The sequence below is a fragment of the Pteropus alecto genome, unplaced genomic scaffold, assembly GCF_000325575.1.
Source record: "Pteropus alecto unplaced genomic scaffold, ASM32557v1 scaffold43, whole genome shotgun sequence".
NCBI classification, from domain to species: Eukaryota; Metazoa; Chordata; class Mammalia; order Chiroptera; family Pteropodidae; genus Pteropus; species Pteropus alecto.
Window position 1 is genome coordinate 8,937,750 of NW_006435764.1, and position 15,346 is coordinate 8,953,095.

Below are 15,346 nucleotides of genomic sequence, written 5' to 3' on the forward strand. Positions count from 1 at the left end.
TCCTCCTTAAAGGGGCCGTGCCGGGCCGCCGCCTGCCCCCTCGGCGTCTCTCGCTCTACCTGCCCTAGCTCCCGGACCGTGGAGGGAACCGAGAAATCCAAGCAGAGGGCCGGGCTCTGGCCGATGACGCCGCAGGGCCGAGGAAGAGCGAGCGGGTCGGTTTGACCTCAATTCCATCCTTCCCCTCTACAGCCATTCGCTACCCGTGCCAGGCCCTGGGCTGAGATCCAGCCCTCGACAGACTCGTTCCTTGCCAGGCGGGGGCGACGTCCCGCAGACAAAGAACTCTTACGTGTGATTTGTGCTATAACAGGTGGGAGAGGGAGCAACTAACTCCACCACGTAGGGGAAGGGCATCCCATTAACGGAATTTGCGCAGTGCAGGGACTGCGGGCTGCCGCCGAAAGAGGGTGTCCTTAGAGGAAGTGGCGAGAGGAGGCGGGACGAGGAGTTCAGATTTCACGGCGTCGGCGGTCGGGACCCTTCAGAGACGAGCAAGCAGTTCAATGCTTAAGTCAGAGCACCTGCCACTAACAATTTGTATAACTTTGAGAAAGTCACTGTGTCTCTAGGGGGCTGTTTCTATATCTATAAATCAAAAATAATACCCACTCCACAGTTTGCTGTGACAGAGGAGGCAGGGCTGATTAAGGTAACGAGCGGGGTGGGAAGATAAAGATATTTGTATTGGAAAGCTTAAGCCGGTGTCACTTCCTACGTGGTGTAGAGATTCCCAGGTGGGTTGTACCTTCTGGAAAGGTGGATGGGTTCTTCGCAAGGCCCCTCCCGGCTTTATTCCCTCTCCTCCTCCCACCCCCAGCTTCTCTACCCTCTTCTCGATTTGTCCTCCTTGGAAACAAATGACATATCCAGCAGAGGGTGGCGCTGAATAAATGGAACCGACGGTCGGAAGATTCAATTCTCAAATCAGGAAAAGAACCTGTTCTATGCATTCAGGTTAAAGGGCTGTAAATATTTTCTGTCATTCTAACAGACCTTTGCCCTCTTCTGCGATCTTAGCGCGTGCTTCACGCTGACTTCATCGCCTGTCACAATGATACGGTCTGTACGCCGTGGGGGCTGTTCGAGCTCTGCGGTTCTCAGCCCTAATCCCCAGCACTTCCTTCTACCGCGGGCCTTCGCTAGGTGGAGTGTCCCACCTTTAGTACAGAGAAGGCTTTCTGCGCCCCCTGGTGGTCACATATGGAAACGGTGAATAAACCAGAAATACAATCCACCTCCTTCTCTTAAACTTTTGTGGGATACCTAGATCCCCGGGTTTCAGGAAAAGAGGCTCTCCTCAAGGAGACAGATATGTGAGCAACTCTTTACGTTCAAGTCTGAGAAGGACCGTAGGAGATCAATCGCATCTCCACCAGAAAAGAATTCATTCCCATCCCCGGGGACAAGAATCTTTTGCATTTCTCTCAATTTTCTACGATTTACAGAATTGTAAAATAGCTACGAGACCATAAGAGACAAAGACCATTATAAAATCAGATAACCCATAAAGGTACATTAGACAAGGCCTAGCATGCCATAGGACACCTGGTAATTTTTTTTTTTTTTTTTTGCCATTTAAATTTTTTTCACAGTTCCAACTGTTGTTTAAAAGTTATTTGTTACACAGAACAAAAATTTTCCTCCCCGAAGATTCCACCATTATTTCTTGCTCATTTCCTTTGTCCACACATTCAAGAAATTGAATCTGTCCTTTTAAGACAGGCTTTCCATGAAGGAAGAGTGGTCATTGGACAGTAGAACAGTTGCTGACGCGTAGCCAGGAGGGCTAAGTTCTAGACGCAGTTTCTGCCACAGAACAGCCATCAGCTATCACACAATCTACTTGCTCACGTTTCAAAAAAGGGGGCTGAGCAGAACTAACGATGCCCGAACTTTGCCAGATCAAGGGTGCCATCTATTCTTTATTTTCATTTGTGCATCTCTTATTTTAAAAGATGGCACATCCTTAACACGATATATTTACTGGGTAATAAGAAAGCTGGTTTCCTCAAACTCCTGGGCACAGAGAACAGACTGGTGGCTGCCAGGGCTGACAGTGGGAGGCAAAATGAGTGAAGGTGAAGAGACTCAGACTTCCAGTTATCGATGAAAGCGTCCGGGCAATCTAACGTGAGACACGGCGACCACAGTTAACACCGTCTCACATATCTGAACGATGTTAAGAGAATAGATCTTAACATCTCTCCTAAGGAAAAAAAGAAAGTGTAACTATGTGAGGGGATGGATGTTAACGAAACTTATTTTGCAACATATAGATATATATCATTATGTTGGGAACCTTTAACTAAAACAATATTATATGTCATTTATGCCTCAATAAAACTGACGGGGGATGGGATTTGGTTTCCTACGGGGGAAAAAAAAATGTTTCCATGAAGGAAAAAAAATGACCTTTCGGTTAGCCTATGTGGCCACACAGAAATGACTATATGATTTCCCTTACTTTTTGAAACAGTGAAAAGAGTATAAAGAGCTCTCTGAACTGAAATTGGAGTCCAGAAACTCAGGAAGAGAAGCATCAGCAGAGTTCATTTATTATGGCGTTCTATGCGAAGGTAGTTATTAGAGACTTCAGGCCTTCTGTAAAACTCCTAGTAGGTAGGAACCCTATTTTGCTAATTTAATATGAACATGTTAATATTTGCTCTTTCCCGGCAGGCAGAAGTCTGGATTGCACCTGCTAGTTGTGTATAAGAAACTGAAAAAAGTAACTGCGGGACCTGGGCAAGGGGAGTCCCTGGGCTGGTGAGGAAGTCTCTGGTATTGAACCCAAGTGGACTATAGGGTCTCCATGCAGGTGGACAGTGACTTACGGTTCCAGGCTCGGAAGGAGCCTCTTATTTCTGATGTGTTTTCATTTCTCTGCCTCACAGGGGTACTTAGTTTCTCACCCACCAGGTCTTAGTGTAGCTGTTTCCCCGTTAAACAGAGTCAGGATTAATACAAGTGTTTGCACTGTGGTTATAAGTCAGCCAACACTTAATTTCACCTTTACAAACAAACCAAAGACAGAACCCTGGGACTTGGGGCTCCACTTCCCTCTCTCTCCTCCAAGTTTATTTCTTTCCCACTGGAGAAAATGATTGAGCTTTTACCCCATCTTGTGGGCCTGTTGTGGGACCGGTGAGTCCACTTTCTGGCTGGTGTACCTTGAGGCAGTGTCCCCAGGGTGTGGTGTTCAGTAGGAAGGGATAAGGGAAGCTAGAGAATTAAAGGAAAGATTCTTACTATTCCCCTGTGGCTATTCTTCCCCACTTCAGGAAGGATGGAGAATAACCAGGATGGAGAATAAACTTCCTGACTTGTAGTTTTTGCCCCCTACAGTCTGTATGAGTTATCTATGGCTGCGTAACAAATTGCCCTAAAACCTCGAAGCTTGAAACAGCAAACATTTATTACCTATAGTTTTTGTGATTCAGGAATCCAGGCACAGCTTAGCTGGGTGCCTCTGTGTCAAGTTCTCTCTCACAAACTGCAATTAAGGTGTTGGCTGGGGCTACCGAGTCATTTCAAGGCTTACTAGGGAAGGATCTGCTTCTAAAGTCACATGGTCGTTGGCAGGATTCAGTCCTCAAGGGCTGTTGGACTGAGGAGTCCTCTGTTCCTCTCTGGCTGTTGGCTAGAAGCTGTCCTCAGTTCCTTGCCATGTGGGCCTCTCCATAGGGCAGCCCACAACATGGTGGCTGGCTTCCATCAGAGCAAGCAGACGGGACAGAGAGAGAGAATAAGGCAGAAAATGGTGGAAGATAGAGTGTTTTTGTCATTAATCTCAGATGTGATACTCCATCACTTTTGCCGGATTCTATGCATTAGAAGCAAGTCACTAGATTCAGCTCACACTCAAAGCAAGGGAATAAAGACCAGGAGCCAGCTGAGTGGCTCACCTGGTACACCATTCAAATCCCAATTAAGGCCAGAGTTATGCTACTTCACCTCACAGAGCTCTCCCCGCTCCCGTATGTGATCTGGGCAACTCTGACCCATTCTCCAGGCCTCGGACAGGAAGCTTCACCCTCCAGGACTGAGGTAAGCTCCCTCGAGCGTCTCTCTGTGACACCCTGGACTTCTCCGTCATAGCCTGGAAGATGGAGCCACGTGCATGAAGATATGTGCAGGATGCTTTAATAATAATTATCATAAGGAAACAAAACGAATGCTTAACAAAAGGTCATATTCCTGTCGCTTGAGGTATATTGATATGATGAAATGTTATATCGCCATTAAAACTTATAATTAAAACGTTTAATACAGTGAGGAAGTGCTAATAACATAATGTTAAATGAAGAAAAGGAAGAGGCAAAATTGCATGCATAGCATGATACCAATTATGTGGACAGTCTAAAGGGAAACGATAAACTCTTAAAGGCGTTTTTGAGAAAAATGCTTTTCTTCACATTTCAAATTTTCTGTGAAGAACATTTATTTTTTTAATTGTAAAAATGTTACTGATTTAAAGTTCCCATTTGAGAGGCAGGGAAACTGAATTTTCATAACACCCCCCTAGTTAGATAACCACTTACTGTTGGCACCAGAATTGACACCTAGATATGGCCACTCTATCTGTGTACTTGGCAATTATGCAGTCCAAGACTGTGCTAAATCAGGGATTTATTTATGTGTTTGTTCTTTTCCAGACATATTGCACTCTCGACTTGGGCTGGTGGTTTTTGCTGTATATTCCCTTCCTTCTTTCCTTCCTTCCTTCCTTCCTTCCTTCCTTCCTTCCTTCCTTCCTTCCTTCCTTCCTTCCTTCCTTCTTTCCTTCCTCTTTTTTCTTTACCATCAACTCTTCTTAAATTCAGCCCTTTAGATTTAGCTCATCATTCTAGCCCTTTGACATGTTATGCAGAATTCTAATTCTTTACCTCAACAAATTTCTCCCCGCTGTCGTCTACAAATTTAATGAGTATCCTTCTCAAAGCTATAACCGTGCATCAGGCCATAGCTCCTGGAAGCCACATCTTTCAAGCATACTACCTTCGACATTCCTCAAAGTTTTCTTTAAAACATCAATCGGTTTTCAAATAAGTTTAAAAATAAAAGGCTCTCTGTACAGAATGTCTCTAGACCTCTTAAAAAGTATAACAAATTCCATTGCGATAAAAAAAAAAATCACATTGTTTATATAAGGGATGTTCAACATTCCTTAAAGATTCATTTGAGTCCTTAAGGCATTCCCCACACCCTTGCCTAGACACACATTTCTCTCTTAATGAGCACACACATATGTCATCCTACTTGACCGTGAGAGCTATGTAATTCATGTTTCCCTTTTTGCCTTAGCTGCTAGGAAGCCCAATACTAAATTTTATATTCAATTGCTTAGCATTCCTCAGCCCCAGTATCTTTGTTGCCATTTAACTTTTTGCCTTCTGTACTGTGCAAGTTGCTGTTGATACCATTGTAGCTAGAGTTTTATTGTAAAGCACTTTATTTAGGAGCATTCAAAGCGTGATAAATATATTATACAAATAAAAAATTATTCTTGCCTTTTGTGTCTTCATCCAAGTCATCGATGTGTGAATGAGAAATCTCTCCACTCTGCGCTCCCAAATTTGCTCCTCTGGGGTCTTCCCAGTGGAATAAAAAATGACATACTGTGAGCTTTGTCGTAGTTAAATGTTCTCTTCAATTTTGGCTTTATTCTGCTCTTGCTGCTGCACCATTCCTTGCTACTTGAAGGTTGTGCTGGGAAACTCCAGGTCTCTCCTTAACGCAGGAAATAGAAACCCTCGATCATGTTGCATCTTCTCTGGTGGGTCTCTTTTACGGGTATTGGTACTGCCTCTGAGGGCCTGGTGAATATTCATGTGAAGAGCCCTTCCTGGTCTGTAATGACCTTTGCATACTCCTCTACCCTCATCCCTCACAGGATGAAATTAGTAGGCTGTCCAGGCATTCACTCGTTTGACAAGTATTTTTTGAGCATCTACCATCAACTAGACATTGGGTGTGTAACTTGGAGTAGATTACACTGTATTTTCCGGATGTCCCAACAGAGCATGTACTGTTCCTACAGGGAGAGTGGACAACTCTTTCTCACCACGCTCCGGCAACCTAGGAAATCGGTCACATTTCTAGGGAGAGACAGATTTCTCTTTCTCTTGCCCTCAGCAGTGGAATGTCTGTTTTGAAGGCTTGTTTGTTGTTAGTATGCCTGGCATAAATAATGTCACTCGAGTAGCTTCAAGAGGTTTAAGTATTGTTTCCATCCACGCCAGGAAAAGCCTCACAGGATCAGGAAATTCCAAGGTCAGCAGGGTTCACCGATCCATTCCCCAGGGTCTATGCCCCACAACTCAGTCAGCCTGGTTGTTCCTTTACCCTCCTTACCTGCTGCCTGGAGAGGCCGGAACCACTTCCCTGAGGCTGAGTGCAGCCCAAGCTGGGATCTTCTTCTTACTATCCCGGGAACCATGGAGACCGCATCTCTGAGAAGCCCCCCAGCACTGAGGGAAGCTCACAGCTAGATGCCGTTAATCCCTCCCCGTGGCCTCTTCTCAAGGGAAGAATGTGGGCCTTTGGGATTTGCGCAGATAGAATCCTGGTTTCCCTCTCAACTCTCACTCCTCATCTCATTTCTGAACGATTCCCTGCCCGTTTTTCTTCGACAGAGCCCCAAGAGGCTAACTTAGCTTTGAACTTGACCATCCCCTGTAGGTCAATGTTTGAACATCAACAGATTGGGGATATGATATTCTAAACTGGTTTAATTGCTACTAGACTTAGCTACATATTTAGTTATTGCTTAAATTTTTACGCTCCAAGTTTGAGGGAGCTTAGTAAGACAAAGAGTTTTAAAAAATAAACAAGCAAAACAGAAACAAGATACAGAGATACAGAGAACAAATTGATGGTCACCAGATGGGAGGAGGACTAAGGGGATGGGCGAAAAGGGTAAAGGGATTAAGAAGTACAAATTGGCAGTTATAAAAATAGTCACAGGGATGTAAAGTACAGCGTAGGGAACGTGGTCAATAATATTATAATAACTATAATGTCAGATGGGTACTAGACTTATCGGGGTGATCACTTCGTAAGTTATATAAATATCTAATCACTATGTCATACACCGGAAACTAATATAATAGTGTATGTCAACTGCAATTGAAAAATAAATAAAAACATACAGTTTGAACTCATCTGAGGAGAGGTTAATTTCGTACACCTAGACAAATTCTAAAAATCCTTCAAAACTCAGCCTCATGTCACTTGCTAAATTTAGCCATATTCTGATACACATACCTTCCCCAACCCTCCTCCAATTACACGGAAACAGATGAATGGATTAAAATATACATATATATCTTTTGAGAAGTAGTGGAAGTGCATCACGCCCGTCTGATCTTTCTGTTCCACTAGACCTGGTACGAAGAAAGAAGGCAGAGGCAAAGCCACTCTCCTGTGCCCCCGAGCCTGGAGCAGGTGCAACATGCTGAAAACACAGTCTGCGATCACTGAGTACTTACCTGCATTGCTTCCTTTCGAGTCATTAATGTCATCTTGCTCCCCCTGCTATATAACCTGCCAGCTGGGTGATCTCGGAGAAGTTATGGACTTGAGCGTCCTCATTTTAAACATGCGATGAGGGTACCATGCATCTCAGAGTTGTGGTGAAATTAAGTGAGATCCCGTCTGCAAGAGCCAAGCCTGACACCAGACACGCGGGAGGTTCTCAAAAGGGTTTCCTACTTTTCCATTTTCATTCTTTCCTTGATCTTCTTCTTTTTTTTTTTAAAGCAAACACTCCTGATCATTCTCACACCTCTTCATTACTATGATTATTGAAATACCTCCCAAAACACTGCATTTACAATGGATAGACTTGCTAATCAAAGTATGACATGGAGAGCAGCAGAGTCAAGGTCATCTGGGAGCTTGGTACCTATGCAAAAATCTCAGGCCCCACCCCAGATGTTTCTATTCTCTTAATAAATATAGTAGTTTTGAATTAAAATTCTTTACATTTTCTAGGTGTAAAATTACATCATCTGAGATGAATTGTTTTATTTTTTGTCTCGCTGCGTTATTTAGAATCTCCAAAAACTGTTGACTAATCATGGTGATCAGTATCTCGTCTAGCATCTGATATTTAATGAACACGGTTTGATTATTCAACCATTTAAAATGTTTGATGTTGAGATTTTAATATAGTCTTTTTCATATGAAGAATCAGTACAGGACAGAGGGTTAAGCTCTACAGCAGGGGTCAACAAATTTTTCCTGTGAAGTCCCAGAAAATATCTATTTTAGGCTTTGTGAGCCATACAGTCTGTCACAACTGCTCAATTCTGCTATCATAACATGAAAGCAGTCACAGACAATAGGAAAATGAACAAGTGTGGCTGTGCGCCTATAAAAATTATTTGCAAAAACAAGCAGCCTGCAGATTCGGCCTGAAAGCTATAGTTGGCTGATTCCTGCTTTAGATTAAAACAGCATAGGTTTAAATTTTGGTTCCATTGCTTGCTAGTTGGATAACCTTGAGTAAGTTACTCACATATTGGTTCTCAGTTTCCTAATATGAAAAATGAGAATAATAGTAGTATCTCCTTTATAGTTTAATTGTGAATATTAAGTAAAATGTGTAAAATGATATCGGTATCTCAAAGAGATATCTGCACTCCCATGTTCATTGCAGCGTTATTTACAATAGCCAAGATATGGAATCAATCTAAGTGTCTATCAACAGATGAATGGGGGAAGGAGATAAGGGTAAAGGGGGTCAAATAGATGGTGATGGAAAGAAATTTAACTTCGGGTGGTGAACACACAGTTTAATATACATGCGAAGTATTATTGAATTGTACACTTGAGACCTATATCATTTTATTAACTGTCACCCCAATAAATTTAGTTTTAAAAAAGATGAATGGATTAAAATAAATATGTGTGTGTGTATATATATACATATTATATATATTGTATATATTATATATATAATGGAATATTAGTCAGCAGGGAAAAAAAAAAGATATCTTGACATTTGTGAAAATGTGAATTGGACCTGGAGGGATTATGCTAACTGAAATAAGCTAGGTGCAAAAAAATAAATACTGTATGACACCGCTTCTGTGTGAAATCTAAAAAAGCTAAACTCGTAGAAACAGAGTAGAAGGGTGGTTCCCAAGGGTCAGGGAGTCATGGAAACAGGAAGTTGGTCAAAGGGCACAAGCTTTCAGGAATAATGCAAATAAATTCCAGAGACCTAATGTACAACGTGACTGCAGTTGATAATAATGTATTATATATTTAAAATTTTCTGAGTAGATCTTAAGTATTCTCACCACGCAAACAAAAAAAGTGACTTTATGAGACGATGAATATATTTTTTAGCTTTGTTGTGGTAATCATTTCACAATGTATATGTATATCGAAACATCATGTTATATACCTGAAATACATAGAATTTTTACCTGTCGATTACATGTCAATAAAGCTGGAAAATAAAACAATGGGACTAAATATTTGTATTGGAAGTTAGTTTGAATAAAATCAGTAGCTCTCAACATTCTCTGCACCATACAGATTTTACGGTGCTTCCTCAATGAACCCTGAAGGAATATTTTTAAAGCTAATAAAGGGTCTACGGCCATGCCACCCTGAACACACCTGATCTCATCTGATCTCGGAAGCTAAGCAGGGTCAGGCCTAGTTAGTAGTGGGATGGGAGACCACCTAAGAAGACCAGGTGCTGTAGGTTTTAAAACAAAACAAAACGAAGCTACTAAAGGGTTAGACAACATGTTAAACACTGTTCATGTATTATCTCATTCAATCTCCACAACTCCTCTATGAGAGAGAAATAATATTATCATCCCCATTTTACAGATAAAGTAACCAAGACTTAGAAAGTTTAATTAAATTACCCAAGAGTACAAAACCAGACAGTGGCTGAGCCAAGGTTTGAATCTAAATCTGCATGAATTCAGACCTGCTCTTTTAACTATTCTTATGTATATTGCCTCCATCTTTCATGTTTTGAAAACTTCTATCAGCCTAACTTTATCTTTTGAATAAACAAAAAATAAACTAATAATAATAATAATGCATGTACAAAATTATCCCAGGAAAATGTATCACATATGTTGGGGCTTTCGAAATATTAAAATTACCTTGAAAACTCCATTCATAATCTTGAGATATGGGGATCTGAGATGATAACCACTAGATGCTCTCTAAAATCCCTTCAAGCTCTATGATTTAATGAATGATCTTAAAAAAAAAAAAAAAGAAGCTCTAGATGGTCCTTCATTTCTCCAAGAGACACTAAAAACTCTATCTTTTGAGATGTTTTACATGAAATCAGTGAAGCATTAGTATTCATTAATTTCAACTCTAGCTTCCATTTCTGGTTTTTGTTCAGGTTTTGAAAGTAATTCTTTCTTTTGTTTACTTTTTTTTTTTTATGCCCAAGGACTTTGATTATTCCTTTTACCAGTTTCATTCAATGAGTGAAAACAGGCAATGTTATACTCAAATGTATAAAATGACTCACCCTTTGAATGCTAGAGACTTTACATGTGTATAGAACTTTGCCATATACAAAGTTTTTCCAAGAATATTATCATTTTTATCCTTTTAACAGAATCCCTATGAAACTGAATACTCTGTCTGCTCACCCCTCTGGCTAGGCAGGGTGTAAGCCTCCTCCCTTGGGGATGGCGTTGTGAGGGGCTTTCATTGTGCCCTTGCTTGCTGGCTCCCTTTTTATTTCAAGAGTGGGAAGTGCAACTTCCTCTCAGCCAGGTCCATTCACTTAAATATGTGTGAATATTTTCTACATGGGTTCAGATATGGATTTCGGTAGTGATAAAGGCACATGAAATTATAATTTTTATGTAATGTGGCAACGTCTTGCTTTTGTAAGTATTATATGCGGTTGCTACGATTGTCAGAATTGATATAAGTGACGAAATTACTATCGAGGAGGCAAACAGGTTTATCACAAGTGTTACACCCAGTGTCCAGTGTGGCATTTTGGAAAGTGGTTTCTCTCATAGTTCAGTTCTCAAAGTCTTTAGTTTGGTGTTTGGGATCATTTCCACCCATACGTGGCTCAGGGGTGAGCCCAGGAGTTCAAAAACAACTTTACTGGGTCATTTTCCTGAGCTCCTCCCTCTCCTAAATCTCCCACATACTTCTCCTCTTTGGCCAGAAGGCTGAGGCTTTATTTACCCCACTCTGAACCACGTTTTCCTGACTGCACCCATGTCTAAGCCCAGGTAGCAGAAAGGCAGGAGAGAAAAAAATCAACAGGGGTTCATTCTGCCTTCTAAGGACAATAGGTCCTCTGACTGGAGCAGAAGGGGCCCTCCCGCAGTTTTAGGTGGCCATTGTGACCAACAGGAGATCCCTTTCTCACTCTTCAAGTCCGAACTAGATGGTTCCTCTTGAAGCCCCATCTACAGATGACAGTGCCCCACTTCTGGGTGTCAGGCTGCCTTGAGTCTAGGACAGGGGATACTAGAGACAGAATAAAAAGGGGTAAACCAACCACCAACAGTACTTCTAATTCTGGTCTTCCTCCCCAAACTGCTTCTATTTACTTTTCAGAAGCCTTGAATGGCTGCTCCTTGCTTTCTGTCCAAGTTTTATAGCTACATTCAGTGGGAGGAACAGAGTGATTATGCTTACTTCATTTGATCCAGAACCAGAACCAATCTAGATATTCTACTGTTAACGAACTAAAAGCTATCTCCCTATAATTTCTTTCATTTTAATTTATTTTTTTAATGGTGACATTGCTTAACAAAATCCAATAAGTTTCAGCTGTACATTTTAACAATAAGGCATATATATATATTAACACTGTGCGTTCACCTCCCATAGTTAGATTTTTTTCTTGTCACCACATAGTTGACCCCCTTTACCCTGTCCATCTCCACCCTCTTTCCTCCCCCCTACCCTCTGGTTCTCTATAATTTCTTATATTGGTTTTTGTTTTACATCCTTGGATCTCACAAAATCTTATTTTTCTTCCTCGTGAAAATCCCTATGTGCTTTCAAGTTTCCTGTTCTCAAGGCTAAAATTAAAAGTGTAAAAGTTTTACAGAGCTTAGATTTCTCAGAAAGTCTAAGCACAGATTGACTTGGTGGATAATAAGCCTGTAGATTATCCAGCTTCAGTCACATTTTTCATCTCCATTTGAAGTGGAAAAGTAGGCATTGCATAGTTCCTTTCCTACCATGAGGTATATTAGGATTGGAAGAATTCCTATAGTTGGAGGTAATCTTAGTCACCCTCTTAAATCTGCTTCTTCTGTTTGTTTAGAGATAAACCCCATGATCATGCACTGTCCTCTCAGTCCTACTCATAAATTCTACAACTCTAGTAAAGATACTTTGCATTTTTCATGGCTTTTGGCAATTCTATATTGACCTGATATTGACTTTTATCTCAACTGGAAGCTTCAACAGATCTGGCTCCAGGTAGTCCAATTCTTAACCCTAAGTTGTCTAAAAATGCATTTACTAACTGGTTTTTTAAGTGGTTCTAATTCTTACTGTAATTTGACATATTAATCTTTGGCTCTCCTATGGAGTCTACACCCAGTCTCCCTAGATTTTCCTATTGCCTCTAATGCTCTCATTCATTGATGCCATTTCCCCATGAAGTTTACTTCTTTTAAAATCTCTCCTCTCATCAAGAGTAGTCCCCAAACTTTTCCTGTTTCAAATTTCTGATCCTGTGAGGGGCAGTTCCTCTAGGTTCCTGTTTATTGTCTTCTCAATTCAAATGCAAACTTCAATGCTAATACATCGTCTGGCACAAAGAAAACATTCGAAACAAATATTCATTGAACAAATATCTACTGTGAGTTCCAAGAAGGATCAAGGCTTTCCAGTCTAAAGTAGCTCTTCCCATATTTGCTGATCTTTGATTTAGATTGATTTAAGTTAACTCTACAAATATCTATCAAGTAACCGTGAGTGTAGAATTTTTTTTTAAAAAAATCACCATTATGTATGCCCTTAATCAGATACATTGTATAATAATTTTCAAGTACATGATTACCTACAAGATAGAATGCCATAAGAATGGTTTATATAAAGAACTGTAAGTTTAAAGAAGAGCCTGTTCCTAATTATGCTATTAGAAGAGATTTTACAGAGAAAATACCTCTTTTAGTAAGCATTTTATGATAGGTTGGAGTTTGACAGGAAGAGACCATAGGGTATATTCTAGGAGGATAAAATAAGATGAGCAAAGACCTAAAGGTGGGAAAGTATTGGACTTATTTAGGAAATGGCTTGATAAAAAGAGTAAAACTGGGTGGGATTCCACAGGGAAATTAAACGAAACTTAAGCCAGAAAAGAATTTATAGAGTGTGTCTTAAATGGCAATTAGGGATTTTGATTTTAAACAATAGGATAGCAGTGAGCCCCAGGGCAGAAAAATACATGAAAAATTAATTTTCAACATATAATGAATCAGAATATGAAGTTTTTATAATTGGATAATTATAGATACAATTTTTTGAGGACCTACCATATAATAAATATTGTGCTGAATACAGTAAGTAGGCATTAGCTGGGTTTGTTTGTTTTTGTCTGCCCGAAAGAGCTAAACTAACTCTAGGTGAAAATAATTTTTAAAAAATGAAAAAAAATAATAATTCGAGTGGATGCGATATATGACCATGGTACAAATTTGTATGGAATACATAGCAGAATGAAACAGAAGATCCTCTAAAACATTCTAGACCATTCTATAATGAGCAATGTAGCAAAATCCTCTTTTGATACCAGCGAACTTCCATGTCATCCAAGAGATATATAACTATTTTTTAATTCCCACAATATCCTAGAACATATTGAGGATACATTTACCAAATACAAATTTGGAACTTTTGCCAAATATGTAATAGAAAGGTTGAGTTTGCTGTCATGCCCCTAAATATACAGTAAAGGCTGTATGCAATACTCTTTAGAAAATTGCTGATGATATAAGAATATAGTTTCTAGAATGCAAGCCAAAAGTACACTTTAGAAAATATCTACTTTTAAATTTACTTTTCCAAGTTATAATTTGGCATAATGTTTTATGTAAGTTAATCTTTTAAGCGATATGATGCAGGCACCAAAACTCATGATACATGATGCCTTTGGAAACAAAGGCACCAATAAGATCTTTCAAAAAAAAAAAGAGACATTGACAAAATATATATACTGTTGATACCAAGTGAATTTTTCGATCTCTAAACCCGATGGCAATTACTCCAACCTAGAAAATGAAAAGAAAGAGAAAAAGAGTAACATTCATTTCAACTGTGAATTATGAATCCCACACCAGCTCATCTCTTATCTAAAATGTAGTTTCAAATCAAGTTTTTGTTTTTCTCTACTGGATACAGCAATATTATCTTTCAAAGAAAGGTTTATACTGCTAAGAGAATTTTGTGGTCTTTTCAGGATCCTAGTCGACATGTATAATTTAAAGAATTATGAATAAAGTACACTACTATAGTCATATGTAAAAATTTATAATTGAAATTAAGTAACACAATAAGAAATGTGACATTGATGAACTAAATGTGAGGAATTAAAAACCTTAGTTTTCTAAACTCTAGTATGAGATTCCTGTTCTAATAATGCAATATATTTACAGTAATGATTTACTAGACACATTTTCAAATACTATCTAGTTCTCAAAATTTTTTAACTCTTACTTTTAATTTTGTTAATATCAGTTACTAGTAGAGAACATAGCTTCTCAAATTTAATATTTATAAAAAAACTTAAGATCTCCAATGGCATTAGAAAGATGACTGTCAAGTCTAGTAATAATGTCTATAGAAAATTAGATATTAGAACTAGTAAGCATTAAAATACTCACAAAAGTTTTCATTTCCATGAAAGCAAGATGTATAAATATTTTGTAAAAAATTATTATATCCTAGTAACTTTTAAGTACATGTTTATTATAATTAAAAATCCAATATTTTTATTATTTGTATTCAATAGTTTGATCTGTATCCTTTACACAAAATGAATTCATGTTTGTTTTAATTGTTTTTGAAAAATACTTGGCTGATTTTAATTTTTTAACTTAAAAAAAGCATTTTTAAAATTAATTTATTTATTTTAATTAGTTTCAAGTATACAGTACATTGATTAGACATTTATATAGTTTATAAAATGATCCCCCTAATTGCTCCTTCTCGCCTCTGGTTTTCCAACTAGCCAATATATTAATACTAACTGCATTCCCTCTGCCGTGCTCCCCATCCCCGGAACCATCTATCAACTACTAATTTGTACTTTTTTAACCCTTCACTCCATTCTCCAAGCCCTCCAACTCCCCTCCCCTCTGTCCCT

The 15,346-nt window shown here is 39.3% G+C and overlaps 1 protein-coding gene and 1 non-coding gene across 3 annotated transcripts in view; one reads left to right on the forward strand and one right to left on the reverse strand.

Moving 5' to 3' along the window:
* STX3 (syntaxin 3) overlaps positions 1 to 15,346 on the reverse strand; it is a 71,996-nt gene that overhangs the window by 39,827 nt on the left and 16,823 nt on the right. Inside the window, exon 1 of one of the 2 annotated variants that reach the window (XM_025046316.1) lies at positions 293 to 390. The exons of the other annotated variant lie outside the window; for it this stretch is intronic. The gene's annotated coding sequence lies outside the window, so the exon portion shown is untranslated. Of the gene's footprint in view, positions 1 to 292; positions 391 to 15,346 lie in introns of those variants that run through there. 2 annotated transcript variants of the gene reach the window in all.
* On the forward strand, positions 9,609 to 9,727 carry LOC112479288. The gene has a single exon (XR_003046151.1). It is a non-coding gene; the product is annotated as a 5S ribosomal RNA (ribosomal RNA).